Source organism: Ixodes scapularis, unplaced genomic scaffold (assembly GCF_016920785.2).
Source record: "Ixodes scapularis isolate PalLabHiFi unplaced genomic scaffold, ASM1692078v2 PGA_scaffold9__187_contigs__length_104089568, whole genome shotgun sequence".
In the NCBI taxonomy this organism is placed as follows: domain Eukaryota; kingdom Metazoa; phylum Arthropoda; class Arachnida; order Ixodida; family Ixodidae; genus Ixodes; species Ixodes scapularis.
The window spans coordinates 6462313-6478142 of record NW_024609884.1 but is presented as its reverse complement, the minus strand read 5'-3'; the positions used below and the strand labels follow the sequence as shown (position 1 = coordinate 6478142).

The 15830-nt window shown below is 52.8% G+C and overlaps 1 protein-coding gene across 1 annotated transcript in view; it reads right to left on the bottom strand.

Annotated features, from left to right (window-relative positions):
* Positions 1–14883: 14883 nt before the first annotated feature.
* LOC8041272 overlaps positions 14884–15830 on the bottom strand; it is a 47114-nt gene continuing 46167 nt past the window's right edge. Inside the window, exon 15 of the mRNA XM_040502158.2 lies at positions 14884–15830. This exon is cut by the window's right edge and continues 473 nt beyond it. The gene's annotated coding sequence lies outside the window, so the exon portion shown is untranslated.

Below are 15830 nucleotides of genomic sequence, written 5' to 3'. Positions count from 1 at the left end.
CCTGGCATTTGGGAAGGGGAATGTGCCTTTTCCGAGACTTTATCTTCCGCTAGAGTTCCTGTATAGGTTCCCTACAGGAGCCAGAGTTGCGCGTTCATCCCCGTAGCGCTGTCTTTCCTGCACGGCATGTTGATCCTGCTGTTGATCCTGATCCCGTGACTGAATTCGGCGAATAGCGGCGCTGCGCGTTCGAGGCGCGCGGCGCGCTCAAAAGCAGGGGAACGTACTGTCGGGGCGCGTGCAGCGTCTACTTTCCTGCACGGCATTTGATTCGGATCCTCACTTGATCGGATCTCGGCGAATAGCGGCGCTGCGCGTTCGAGGCGCGCGGCGCGCTCAAAAGCAGGGGAACGTACTGTCGGGGCGCGTGCAGCGTCTACTTTCCTGCACGGCATTTGATTCGGATCCTCACTTGATCGGATCTCGGCGAATAGCGGCGCTGCGCGTTCGAGGCGCGCGGCGCGCTCAAAAGCAGGGGAACGTACTGTCGGGGCGCGTGCAGCGTCTACTTTCCTGCACGGCATTTGATTCGGATCCTCACTTGATCGGATCTCGGCGAATAGCGGCGCTGCGCGTTCGAGGCGCGCGGCGCGCTCAAAAGCAGGGGAACGTACTGTCGGGGCGCGTGCTGCGTCTACTTTCCTGCACGGCATTTGATTCGGATCCTCACTTGATCGGATCTCGGCGAATAGCGGCGCTGCGCGTTCGAGGCGCGCGGCGCGCTCAAAAGCAGGGGAACGTACTGTCGGGGCGCGTGCAGCGTCTACTTTCCTGCACGGCATTTGATTCGGATCCTCACTTGATCGGATCTCGGCGAATAGCGGCGCTGCGCGTTCGAGGCGCGCGGCGCGCTCAAAAGCAGGGGAACGTACTGTCGGGGCGCGTGCAGCGTCTACTTTCCTGCACGGCATTTGATTCGGATCCTCACTTGATCGGATCTCGGCGAATAGCGGCGCTGCGCGTTCGAGGCGCGCGGCGCGCTCAAAAGCAGGGGAACGTACTGTCGGGGCGCGTGCAGCGTCTACTTTCCTGCACGGCATTTGATTCGGATCCTCACTTGATCGGATCTCGGCGAATAGCGGCGCTGCGCGTTCGAGGCGCGCGGCGCGCTCAAAAGCAGGGGAACGTACTGTCGGGGCGCGTGCAGCGTCTACTTTCCTGCACGGCATTTGATTCGGATCCTCACTTGATCGGATCTCGGCGAATAGCGGCGCTGCGCGTTCGAGGCGCGCGGCGCGCTCAAAAGCAGGGGAACGTACTGTCGGGGCGCGTGCAGCGTCTACTTTCCTGCACGGCATTTGATTCGGATCCTCACTTGATCGGATCTCGGCGAATAGCGGCGCTGCGCGTTCGAGGCGCGCGGCGCGCTCAAAAGCAGGGGAACGTACTGTCGGGGCGCGTGCTGCGTCTACTTTCCTGCACGGCATTTGATTCGGATCCTCACTTGATCGGATCTCGGCGAATAGCGGCGCTGCGCGTTCGAGGCGCGCGGCGCGCTCAAAAGCAGGGGAACGTACTGTCGGGGCGCGTGCAGCGTCTACTTTCCTGCACGGCATTTGATTCGGATCCTCACTTGATCGGATCTCGGCGAATAGCGGCGCTGCGCGTTCGAGGCGCGCGGCGCGCTCAAAAGCAGGGGAACGTACTGTCGGGGCGCGTGCAGCGTCTACTTTCCTGCACGGCATTTGATTCGGATCCTCACTTGATCGGATCTCGGCGAATAGCGGCGCTGCGCGTTCGAGGCGCGCGGCGCGCTCAAAAGCAGGGGAACGTACTGTCGGGGCGCGTGCAGCGTCTACTTTCCTGCACGGCATTTGATTCGGATCCTCACTTGATCGGATCTCGGCGAATAGCGGCGCTGCGCGTTCGAGGCGCGCGGCGCGCTCAAAAGCAGGGGAACGTACTGTCGGGGCGCGTGCAGCGTCTACTTTCCTGCACGGCATTTGATTCGGATCCTCACTTGATCGGATCTCGGCGAATAGCGGCGCTGCGCGTTCGAGGCGCGCGGCGCGCTCAAAAGCAGGGGAACGTACTGTCGGGGCGCGTGCAGCGTCTACTTTCCTGCACGGCATTTGATTCGGATCCTCACTTGATCGGATCTCGGCGAATAGCGGCGCTGCGCGTTCGAGGCGCGCGGCGCGCTCAAAAGCAGGGGAACGTACTGTCGGGGCGCGTGCAGCGTCTACTTTCCTGCACGGCATTTGATTCGGATCCTCACTTGATCGGATCTCGGCGAATAGCGGCGCTGCGCGTTCGAGGCGCGCGGCGCGCTCAAAAGCAGGGGAACGTACTGTCGGGGCGCGTGCTGCGTCTACTTTCCTGCACGGCATTTGATTCGGATCCTCACTTGATCGGATCTCGGCGAATAGCGGCGCTGCGCGTTCGAGGCGCGCGGCGCGCTCAAAAGCAGGGGAACGTACTGTCGGGGCGCGTGCAGCGTCTACTTTCCTGCACGGCATTTGATTCGGATCCTCACTTGATCGGATCTCGGCGAATAGCGGCGCTGCGCGTTCGAGGCGCGCGGCGCGCTCAAAAGCAGGGGAACGTACTGTCGGGGCGCGTGCAGCGTCTACTTTCCTGCACGGCATTTGATTCGGATCCTCACTTGATCGGATCTCGGCGAATAGCGGCGCTGCGCGTTCGAGGCGCGCGGCGCGCTCAAAAGCAGGGGAACGTACTGTCGGGGCGCGTGCAGCGTCTACTTTCCTGCACGGCATTTGATTCGGATCCTCACTTGATCGGATCTCGGCGAATAGCGGCGCTGCGCGTTCGAGGCGCGCGGCGCGCTCAAAAGCAGGGGAACGTACTGTCGGGGCGCGTGCAGCGTCTACTTTCCTGCACGGCATTTGATTCGGATCCTCACTTGATCGGATCTCGGCGAATAGCGGCGCTGCGCGTTCGAGGCGCGCGGCGCGCTCAAAAGCAGGGGAACGTACTGTCGGGGCGCGTGCAGCGTCTACTTTCCTGCACGGCATTTGATTCGGATCCTCACTTGATCGGATCTCGGCGAATAGCGGCGCTGCGCGTTCGAGGCGCGCGGCGCGCTCAAAAGCAGGGGAACGTACTGTCGGGGCGCGTGCAGCGTCTACTTTCCTGCACGGCATTTGATTCGGATCCTCACTTGATCGGATCTCGACGAATAGCGGCGCTGCGCGTTCGAGGCGCGCGGCGCGCTCAAAAGCAGGGGAACGTACTGTCGGGGCGCGTGCAGCGTCTACTTTCCTGCACGGCATTTGATTCGGATCCTCACTTGATCGGATCTCGGCGAATAGCGGCGCTGCGCGTTCGAGGCGCGCGGCGCGCTCAAAAGCAGGGGAACGTACTGTCGGGGCGCGTGCAGCGTCTACTTTCCTGCACGGCATTTGATTCGGATCCTCACTTGATCGGATCTCGGCGAATAGCGGCGCTGCGCGTTCGAGGCGCGCGGCGCGCTCAAAAGCAGGGGAACGTACTGTCGGGGCGCGTGCAGCGTCTACTTTCCTGCACGGCATTTGATTCGGATCCTCACTTGATCGGATCTCGGCGAATAGCGGCGCTGCGCGTTCGAGGCGCGCGGCGCGCTCAAAAGCAGGGGAACGTACTGTCGGGGCGCGTGCTGCGTCTACTTTCCTGCACGGCATTTGATTCGGATCCTCACTTGATCGGATCTCGGCGAATAGCGGCGCTGCGCGTTCGAGGCGCGCGGCGCGCTCAAAAGCAGGGGAACGTACTGTCGGGGCGCGTGCTGCGTCTACTTTCCTGCACGGCATTTGATTCGGATCCTCACTTGATCGGATCTCGGCGAATAGCGGCGCTGCGCGTTCGAGGCGCGCGGCGCGCTCAAAAGCAGGGGAACGTACTGTCGGGGCGCGTGCTGCGTCTACTTTCCTGCACGGCATTTGATTCGGATCCTCACTTGATCGGATCTCGGCGAATAGCGGCGCTGCGCGTTCGAGGCGCGCGGCGCGCTCAAAAGCAGGGGAACGTACTGTCGGGGCGCGTGCAGCGTCTACTTTCCTGCACGGCATTTGATTCGGATCCTCACTTGATCGGATCTCGGCGAATAGCGGCGCTGCGCGTTCGAGGCGCGCGGCGCGCTCAAAAGCAGGGGAACGTACTGTCGGGGCGCGTGCAGCGTCTACTTTCCTGCACGGCATTTGATTCGGATCCTCACTTGATCGGATCTCGGCGAATAGCGGCGCTGCGCGTTCGAGGCGCGCGGCGCGCTCAAAAGCAGGGGAACGTACTGTCGGGGCGCGTGCTGCGTCTACTTTCCTGCACGGCATTTGATTCGGATCCTCACTTGATCGGATCTCGGCGAATAGCGGCGCTGCGCGTTCGAGGCGCGCGGCGCGCTCAAAAGCAGGGGAACGTACTGTCGGGGCGCGTGCTGCGTCTACTTTCCTGCACGGCATTTGATTCGGATCCTCACTTGATCGGATCTCGGCGAATAGCGGCGCTGCGCGTTCGAGGCGCGCGGCGCGCTCAAAAGCAGGGGAACGTACTGTCGGGGCGCGTGCTGCGTCTACTTTCCTGCACGGCATTTGATTCGGATCCTCACTTGATCGGATCTCGGCGAATAGCGGCGCTGCGCGTTCGAGGCGCGCGGCGCGCTCAAAAGCAGGGGAACGTACTGTCGGGGCGCGTGCAGCGTCTACTTTCCTGCACGGCATTTGATTCGGATCCTCACTTGATCGGATCTCGGCGAATAGCGGCGCTGCGCGTTCGAGGCGCGCGGCGCGCTCAAAAGCAGGGGAACGTACTGTCGGGGCGCGTGCAGCGTCTACTTTCCTGCACGGCATTTGATTCGGATCCTCACTTGATCGGATCTCGGCGAATAGCGGCGCTGCGCGTTCGAGGCGCGCGGCGCGCTCAAAAGCAGGGGAACGTACTGTCGGGGCGCGTGCAGCGTCTACTTTCCTGCACGGCATTTGATTCGGATCCTCACTTGATCGGATCTCGGCGAATAGCGGCGCTGCGCGTTCGAGGCGCGCGGCGCGCTCAAAAGCAGGGGAACGTACTGTCGGGGCGCGTGCAGCGTCTACTTTCCTGCACGGCATTTGATTCGGATCCTCACTTGATCGGATCTCGGCGAATAGCGGCGCTGCGCGTTCGAGGCGCGCGGCGCGCTCAAAAGCAGGGGAACGTACTGTCGGGGCGCGTGCAGCGTCTACTTTCCTGCACGGCATTTGATTCGGATCCTCACTTGATCGGATCTCGGCGAATAGCGGCGCTGCGCGTTCGAGGCGCGCGGCGCGCTCAAAAGCAGGGGAACGTACTGTCGGGGCGCGTGCAGCGTCTACTTTCCTGCACGGCATTTGATTCGGATCCTCACTTGATCGGATCTCGGCGAATAGCGGCGCTGCGCGTTCGAGGCGCGCGGCGCGCTCAAAAGCAGGGGAACGTACTGTCGGGGCGCGTGCTGCGTCTACTTTCCTGCACGGCATTTGATTCGGATCCTCACTTGATCGGATCTCGGCGAATAGCGGCGCTGCGCGTTCGAGGCGCGCGGCGCGCTCAAAAGCAGGGGAACGTACTGTCGGGGCGCGTGCAGCGTCTACTTTCCTGCACGGCATTTGATTCGGATCCTCACTTGATCGGATCTCGGCGAATAGCGGCGCTGCGCGTTCGAGGCGCGCGGCGCGCTCAAAAGCAGGGGAACGTACTGTCGGGGCGCGTGCAGCGTCTACTTTCCTGCACGGCATTTGATTCGGATCCTCACTTGATCGGATCTCGGCGAATAGCGGCGCTGCGCGTTCGAGGCGCGCGGCGCGCTCAAAAGCAGGGGAACGTACTGTCGGGGCGCGTGCAGCGTCTACTTTCCTGCACGGCATTTGATTCGGATCCTCACTTGATCGGATCTCGGCGAATAGCGGCGCTGCGCGTTCGAGGCGCGCGGCGCGCTCAAAAGCAGGGGAACGTACTGTCGGGGCGCGTGCAGTGTCTACTTTCCTGCACGGCATTTGATTCGGATCCTCACTTGATCGGATCTCGGCGAATAGCGGCGCTGCGCGTTCGAGGCGCGCGGCGCGCTCAAAAGCAGGGGAACGTACTGTCGGGGCGCGTGCAGCGTCTACTTTCCTGCACGGCATTTGATTCGGATCCTCACTTGATCGGATCTCGGCGAATAGCGGCGCTGCGCGTTCGAGGCGCGCGGCGCGCTCAAAAGCAGGGGAACGTACTGTCGGGGCGCGTGCAGCGTCTACTTTCCTGCACGGCATTTGATTCGGATCCTCACTTGATCGGATCTCGGCGAATAGCGGCGCTGCGCGTTCGAGGCGCGCGGCGCGCTCAAAAGCAGGGGAACGTACTGTCGGGGCGCGTGCTGCGTCTACTTTCCTGCACGGCATTTGATTCGGATCCTCACTTGATCGGATCTCGGCGAATAGCGGCGCTGCGCGTTCGAGGCGCGCGGCGCGCTCAAAAGCAGGGGAACGTACTGTCGGGGCGCGTGCTGCGTCTACTTTCCTGCACGGCATTTGATTCGGATCCTCACTTGATCGGATCTCGGCGAATAGCGGCGCTGCGCGTTCGAGGCGCGCGGCGCGCTCAAAAGCAGGGGAACGTACTGTCGGGGCGCGTGCTGCGTCTACTTTCCTGCACGGCATTTGATTCGGATCCTCACTTGATCGGATCTCGGCGAATAGCGGCGCGGCGGCACGTGGAAAAGAGACGCGCAATTCTGGAGCAGGAACTCTATTTTCTGCGTTTGGATGGATGGATGGATGGATAAAGCCGGCTGAGCCCTTTGGATCGGGCGGTAGCTTACGCCACCTAGCCATTTCATTGCTTCCGGTTGGTCAGTCGCCGGCCGGAACGAGCAGGCGGAACCGGCAACCAGAAACGCGCCGGCGGCACACCACGTGACCATCACCACCCGAACACGAAACGCCAAACGGTGGCAGTTTACTTCGCCTCTTGCCCGCGCGACACCGCTAGCGAGAGCCTGTCGCTAGAGTTCCTGTATAGCTACCTACGGTACACTCTAAAAAATGCCTGCGCGTCCACTTACCCGCAAAACAAGCAAAGAGCCAATCTCTGCCATGTATGAAATCAGCTCAGCGAATGCGGAGGCGGAACATCTGTTTAGACCTCAAAAATTAAGTCTGCGCTGTGGCATTACGCAATGCAAGCATGAGGTTTTGCATTGCGTAATGCTACAGCGCAGACTTAATTTTTAGGTCTAAACAGATGCTCCGTCTCATTATTCGCTGAGGTGATTTCGTAGATCGCAGAGATTGGCTCTTTGAGTGTTTTGCGGGTAAGTGGACGCGCAGGCATTTTTTAGAGTGTAGCAGAGTTGCGCATTCAGCCTCGGCGAGTGGCCGTAGCGGCGGCTTTCCCGCACGCACTGGATGCTTTGCTCCTCACGTGACTAAATTTGGCGAATAGCGGCGCCGCGCGCGCCGCCGCGCATGGAAAACAGGAGAGGAGGAGAAGGAGGGCGAAAGCAGGGGAACATACGCCGGGGCGCGACAAACGTCGGCGGAGCGACCGTAAAGGTGCTTTCTTGCACGGCATGGATGCTTTGCTCCTCACGTGATGGATCTGGGCGAATAGCGGCGTGGCGGCGCGGGGAAAACAAATGCGCAACTCTGCTCCCCCTTCGGGGGAGCGCCGTCACTCATGTCCCAACGACTTGAATTGACTTTCGTAGCGGCTGCTAAAGTTACTTCAGATCAGTTTCGTTCTTTCGTTCATTTTTTTTTTTTTTTTTTTTTTTTTTTCACTGACTTTTTTTTTCATTTCGGAGGTGACGACACCGGATACAGTCGGGCGCCTACTCTCCCGGCCGTTCGGAGCTCGGGCGGAAACAGCGCCGGCAAGTTGCCGGTGCTTGCCGGAGAACCACCACGCGAACGGTGCGCGCCGGCCGGAAACTGACCACGCGAACACTATTGCCGGTTTTCCGGCAAATCAGATTGCCGACGATTGACCACGCGAATTCGCCATAAAAGCTATGTAATGTTGGCTGTCTGAAACGCTGTCGGTAAACGTGCTCAGCGTTTGTCTTTCCCCTACCCAACGCGATCGACGAGTGCGTTTGTTTTCAATGAATGCGTTGACTTCGTCCTTCGTAGATTTTTCTCGAATGACTGACTGCACAGTTAAAGCTCTGTTCGACAAATGAGAAAGTACAAACAGTACTTTCTCATTTGAAGCACCTTATCTCACAAGTTCGGAGCAGCGTTGTGCAATTCACGGAGGGAGGATTAGCAGCGCACATGAAGGCTCCCTAGGATTAGCATTTTCCCCGTCGGATGGCAGGACCGATGGACACAAAGGCCATTTTCCGGCGCACGGGGAAACAATGAGAGGAATACAATGGCGGTGGAAGAGGGTGTGGGAAAGGGAAACAGGCAGTCTTAGGGTGCCTTCATGTCCAGCGAACATGAAGGCACTCTAGGCAGTCTATGCGAAGCGCACATGAAGGCACCCTAGGGGGCGCAAGCGCCCACTTTGCCCCAGAGCCGTTTATACTGAGAGAGTTTGGCCAATGGGTGGAGCTTGTTGCCCGCTAGAACCAGAGGATTTCGCGATAACACAAAATGGCGTTACTTCTTTGTCTTCTTTATTCCTGAGAAATCGCATAGAGTTCCTATGAGTCAGAGCCCCGAAATGGCGGACGAAAGTAGTCATCTCCCGGTTGTCAGACTACGCTGCTGTGGTTGCCAGACTGTCAAAATCTCCTTGAAGGGATAGTGAACCGAAATTTGGATTTCAAAAAAACAATGCGGGAGATGTAGGCGGGGACGCTACAATCCCTACAACACTACTCGTAAGGTGATATCTCAAACGGACGGCCGTTTTTGGAAAAAGAGGTCGAGATTGAACCAGGCCGACGAGGCGCGCCGTCAAGATACCTTGTTTCCTCCTCTCTTCGCTTGGCTCACTGAAGGCTGTGAGGCGGAGAAAACGCCAGGGGCCCTAATCTGGACACTTGGCGAGAAACTCGGCGAGAAATCTGGCGGGCGTGATTGGCCAACGCCGCACTTGACCTTGGCGCCGGCCAATCAGAGCCACGGGATTTCTCGCCGACTTTTTCGCCAAGTGTCCAGCTTAGGGCCCCTGGCCGTTCCTTCTCAGAAGAATGGATAGTTGGGCGAGTTGGTGGGAATTCATCTTGGGACACAGCGCGAACAACAGACGTGGACGAAGAAGAAACACACACGACGAGCGCTGATTACTATCAACTGAATTATTTTAATAGGAAAACACATGAAAACGACCATTCATATTTTGCAGTCCACCCCCCGTCTGCGTATATATTACGATACGCTTTCATAGCGGTGTGATGGCACGTGTTGCTATACCAAATTCAAAAACGCCACCTCACTGTCCAGCAGTGCCAAAGACGGTTGGCTGACACACGAGGTTCCCGCCCTTTTTATTTGGTACGCTTCTACTATTTCTCTAGACACTTGATCCCTGTGCCTGAACAAAACTTCAGTGTCACTGAATCTCGGCTCACAGTTACAATCCCGACAGTGCATTGCAAGATGAGCGTATGCACACCCCTTCAACGAACTCTGGTGCTCTCTTAAACGTGTGTTCAAACAGCGCCCCGTTTGGCCAATATACACCCGCCCACGTGAAAAAGGTATCCTATACACTGCTCCAACGGTGCATGAAATGAACTGTGTGCCATGCTTTACAGTGCAACCATGATTAGTCGGATTTTTCCGCTTACTAAGACGCCTTTCTATGGCGGGGCAAAGCTGGCTCAGCTTGTTTTTGGCCGAAAAAACGACATTCACACCGCATCTTGCTGCGATCCCCTTTAACCCGTGCGAAACGCGGTGAATTTAAGGAATGGACGCCACCTTCTTTTTGTTACTCCCTTCTCGCTCAGCACAGTTTTTTGCTGCATTGGCCCTGAAACTCTTCTTTACTTTTTCGCAGGCTGCGTTAATCATTGGATCTGGAAAACTTCCTTCTCGGAGCCTTGCTATTTGGCCTAAAACGCTCTCCTTCATTTTGTGCTCGCACGATTTTGACAGCGCATTCCGGACACAAGACACAGCAATACCGTTTCTTATCAGCTTTGAATGGGCGGACCGGAAATCGAGCAGAGATTTAGCGGTTCTGGGATGGTGAGACCAACATACATGCTCATGCGTAACATCGATACTGAGATCCAGAAACTGAATCTGGTGTTCTTTGGGGGTTTCGAAAGTGAATTTTATCCCTAATCCTTGTTCATTGAATATTTGAATGTCTTTAGCACGTTCTGGATTGTCTGGTTAAAATTGGGTTTTTCTACGAATACAAGATAATCATCCACGTATCTGAAAATTCTTCCAGTAAGTCCCTCTAACTTGAATTTAAGTGCTCGATCCACTCTTGCAAAAAAAAAAAATACTACTCAGTACAGGGGTCACTTTCGACCCAATGCACACTCCGGATTTTTGAATCCAAACTTTGTCTTGCCATCCAATACAGGTGGACTTTAAATAAAAAGACAGTACTTCAAGGAAATCTTCGACTGTTACACCGCATTGAGATCTGAAGGCTATCTCTTCATTCTGGTCCAAAATACATTCCTGTACGCTCCTCATGAGGTCGTCGTGAGGCATCGAATAGTACAGGTCTTCGACGTCTATGCTAAAAGCACGTTCCCTCTCCTTCTCGGAGAAATATGACGTCAACATCTCTCACAAATGCGCATCCTTTTTTGAAAAATTCGGTCATCCGTTCGAGATATCGCTGTACGAGTGATGTTTTGGTGTTCGTAGCATCCCGTTGCACGCTCTTACAGCGTGTTCCGGGGAATCTAGATTTCGGTTCAGCATCCCTTTAAGAAGGCCAAATTCTCTCAGTATAAACGGCTCTGCTTTGCCCCCCCCCCCCCCCCCCCTTCCCCCCCGGTTGGTACGCCCATGGCTGTGTGTGACTTTAGGTCCTGAAGAAAAAACACGAAATCGACCACACCTGACTATTTTGAGTCTTGCTGGAAACTAATTTTTTTGCTTGATACATACATGAGGATTAAACGTAAACATTTTCGACAGAGGTCTGTCTGGTTAGGGAGAAATTGAAGTAGTTTTTACGGACTCTAACCAAAGTTTTAATAAAAACAGAAAAACCCGGCGTTTCGGGACCCGCTCGGTCCCTTGGTCACGGGGACCGAGCGGGTCCCGAAACGTGGAGTTTATCTGTTTTCAATAAAACTTTGGTTAGAGTCCGCAAAAACTATGTCACATACATGAAAACAACACAAGTCGATTGTTTTTTTTTTGTTTTTTTTTTTCTTATTTAAGCACAAGACGAGCAGATGCGGTCGTGGTAGTGAAACAGCTGCTCCCCTTTCTCTTTCCGGGTATGCACATAGCAACCAACTGTACACCGTAGATACTTTAATTCTCTGCTTTATAAATATTCGAAAACTGTGGGCGATTCCAATGTTTACAGCAACCAAAATGCAGACAGGCAGTTTGCGTAGCAACGCGAGGCCGTCACTTAGCAAGTAAAAACGTGCTCCAGTCAAACGCACCATCACAAACCGCGAAATCCGAGGCGCCCGCTCTGCGTGGCACATAAGCGAGACATCATATTAATCAATCTGCCGACTTGTATTTCTACATCAATATTAAATAAAGGAACAAAAACTTTAACCTTCCTTGAAGTGGCGACTGCAAACACGGGAGCCGTCCACATTGTTTCGCCGGATCGCTGCTGCCACTTCGTCGGGTGCAGGCTAGTAGAAGGAAACCTAAAGAAACATAAACCGCGACAAAGCTTGCTCTGGTTGCTGCAGCCGACAACGAAACAGCGTTGGGGCACTTCGAAACGCGCGACCACCGCTGCCTCCCGCAGTACCGAGCCGGACGCACCACGCCACCAAAAATGGCGGACTCCTGTCTGCTGCTGTTGCGCATGCGCCTTGGAAACACCGGAAAAGGGAGGAATCTTGCTACAAACCAGGGTGCTACAAACTCATCTTTCGGTCTCTGTGTGCGTGTGTGCATACATACCCTTGTTGATTTTGTTTTCTTTCACGTCCTGTTTGAAGGATACTACATGGCTGGCTAACGAAGTGAGGTAGAAAGCACGTTCCTCCAAGTGCCCGCCTTCAAGGGTCATAGCAGAGAGGGTAAAATAGAAAAGAATGCACTCCCCCTCTCACCCCGCCTGTCGTCCGCTCCGCCGAGTGAGCTGTAGCTAGCGTCCGGCTGGCGTGCAAACTCTGTTTAAAATCGCGTCATTTTGGAACTTTCAAGCGCAGATGCACAAATTTTGGTATGCCAGTTAGCGTGTAATACTAAGCTAGATAAAACGACTCACAGGATCCAATTGCTCTGCTACCTGCGTGCAAATATAAAAAAAAGAATAGGGAAAACTGTGTCAGATTGGCCGGTCTCTTTGGCAAAAGGTAAATCCGGTTGCTGTTATCTTTTTTACTATACAAAGTTTGTACTGGTGTAGGCCTTTAGCGACCATGAGTGGAAGTCTGAAATAATAAATAAAACGTGCTCTCCTGCCGCAACACACGCAGTAGTTGAGGGTAGTACTGCCGGCTGACTCAACTGATATTTAAGTAGCGGAAAAAGGATATGCTAGTTGATCATTTAGCGAAATAGAACAGAGAGCTATAGGCTGATTTTGGTGTAGCCACAACTATTCTGGGAACGCGAACCACTTCACAACGGCAGCCACGAGCGCTAGTTCGATGTTCCGTACTGCCCGCCGATACAGCCCAAAGATGGAGAACGGCAACTTCCCGTTTTGTCGTCTGCTAGCGGAGTCGGGCGCGTGCCCTCTCTCTCGTTTTAGCCCGCCGAACCCAATGAACTTCCCGGATGTGTGGAGAGGGCGCTGCGGTCAAACAAAATGGTGCCGCCCAGAGAGCGCTAAATGGAATGGTCTATAGAAAGGGCCCAACTATGGCTCAATGCTCCGATTTAATTTTACCTCAGCAGCATGCTTGCGGCTCAATGCCCTGATCTTTCTTACCAAATTGTTTGCTTTAAATATAAATAAATGCACATGTAAAAGTAATTAAAGTGATAGACACTCAAGCGGTAAAACAGATGTTCCGAGTTTATTTCTTTTTTTACTGGAAAGGTCAGATTCAAATCATTGTAAAATCAGTGTGACTAAAATCATGATTTAAATCATCTTTATTTTTATTCTCCAGCCTGAGCATTAGCATTAGTTCGTGTGCACATGGAAAAGTGTAAAAGACCTATCAGAAAGACTTAAAATGTGTAAAATATAGCATAACTGAAGCCTGGCCACCAATGATCATAAAACAAAAAAAATGTCGTTTACAGTAAAAGTCAATTAGTCATTAAAAGAAAGTAGACGGAATCACTAGAGACCTTTCTTTTAATTATCCCAGATATATTAAAACAAACCAGCAAAGTTTCTAAAAAAAAAACTGTTTTCAACCAAAATAGCAACACTCCTCATAAAAACTATTACACATGGTGGTTGTTCCAGATCACTTCACGTAAGTGCACACTTACAGTAAAACAGCATAACCCAGTCGCATTTAAAGGGTTTTTATGCCTGGGGTGATAGGATAAGCACAGACAAGATTTAAGTTTCACATAAGATGCGTACACACATATATATCTTTCAGCACAGAACAGATGGGGCAAAATAAGCATTTATTTTGGCCCACAATTTTACACGACTTTACAGCTTGACCAATAGAAATGTAGCATGCAATGCGGCTCTCTACCAATGCTTTTCAAACTTTTCCAATATACAGAAGCACTCACTAATTTCTTTTACACATCAAAATCAGTGTCACAGCCCCCAAAAACTGTTGTAAACCAATTAGTGTGGGGTATTGCCGGAACACATGCTTCTATGCCCTTCTAACCTGAACAATGGCTGCCAATACCGATAATTTTCATGTACATACACAGATGAGAAATGCAAGTTAACAGCATTTAAGGGTTGACTATGCTGGTAGACTAGCACCTGAAGATGCTTAGAGCTTTCAAGAGGGATATAGAATCCTGAATAGAGAATTTCTGTAAAAACTCCTGACAAAGGCCATTAAAAGCCACCCACTCAAACCAACATGATTTTACGGGACTGACAATGGCTTTTGTCCAAAGCCAATGGTGAAATATTAAAATGATGTCCACTTCTTTTTGGCAAACCCATTCATTGCATTTGAGTGTATTCAAGCAGGGTTGGAAGTGTATTGTTTTCATATTTTGCATCTGGTCTTCTCACTTTTGTTTACTGTTGAACTCGCGTGTTTAACTTGAATACTGTCAGGGATACATAATAAAGTGGGAATCATGTCACTCAAATTTCCTGCCAAAAAGCAATTGTTATGTTCTGTTACAGTTTTTATGAACAATTACATGTCACACTAAAGAAATAAATGATAATGGACTCAAGGTTTAAAGATGACCTCAAACCATATGACCCTTTCTGAAATTTAGTCTGGCCACTTTGATAATCTGAGTGTATAGCGCATGTGCCATACTAATGGCGGCCTTTTAGTGGCTGACAAAGGAATAAGTTGAAGACATGCGCCTGAGTGGATGACACAGTGCAACACACAAACTGAATGCGAGCACTGCATAAACGATCAAATCCAATCTGGTTGTTGGCACACGCTCAGGTCACCACTTCATGCAGATTGGTTGTTTCCTTTGTCACAATCAAAACTAAACAAATTGAGCAAAAAGTGAACATTGAAGAAAACATTCCTGCCTGCTGTTGATACGAAAATGGCGGTGCCCCATAAAACACTACAAGATTTGTTGTTACCATCATTAGTATGGCAAAATGTAGACTGCTACTTGAGCTGCTAGATGGCACTGAATTTTGGAAAGGGTCTAATTCAGAGTAGTGCCACTTTGTATAGTGGCCAGATCAACTTCAAAAATATGGTTGTACTTTTTCACTGCACAAAGGATATGAAGAAACCTTCACTACTTTTCCAAAGCTTTTGTATATTGCCCTTTGACTACGATTTAGCAATATAAAACATACATGTGCAAAAACACAGGACCCCTTCTGTACACTTCATGCACATTAAGCTAGAGAGTATGGATGCAATAATGGCTGCAACATGTCAATTAAAATCATAGCATCAAATGCTTGAATAACAAGAGGAAAAAAAAGCAGGCCTCTCAAAAAGAGGCACGTCAACACTAACCTCCCTACAACGGAAGAAAATAATAATTACTCACTCTTCAGTCGGATGTAGTAAGTAACTTCAAGACTGGGCCCTCAATGAGCCAAAGGAAAAAAACAAACTAAGCTTCTGTCTAAATTAATGTGACGACTCTATTCACAATGACTCCATCCTCAGTGTCCTAAAAGGCAGGACCAGTCAGAAACTCCCCTGACCAATTCCTTCATACACCTCCCCAAAGGAAGTCTTCAAAACAATTGCAAGAAACAACAAATAAATGGCTGCACCACATAACATGTCATCTGTCGTCAGCACAAACATATGTGCCAATAAACTTAATTGCAGGATAACAATAACATGCAACAGGATGTTGCATAACTGATTCCCACTGCGCAGACACATTTAATTCCAACTACATGACAACATCTCCAATATATATTTTCTGTTTGAAGTACTCAAACAAAAATGTGGGGTATGGCCAGGTGCTAGCCTGTTCTGTACATGAGCTTACAAACACACACACACACAACACAGTACATGAAGATAATGGCCCGCAAGAGAACCACCAGCAGAAGGTAAGCTCAAGCTTGCATGACTCGCTGGCAGTTGCAAGCAGTTCCATACTCTACTTTATCCTCTGCCACAGTAGCCGCACGTGTACAGCTACTGGGAGCTCTTCTTGGCTAAAAACATTACCAGGTACAACACTTCCACGATGAAACAGTTTGGACCATAGTTTGTT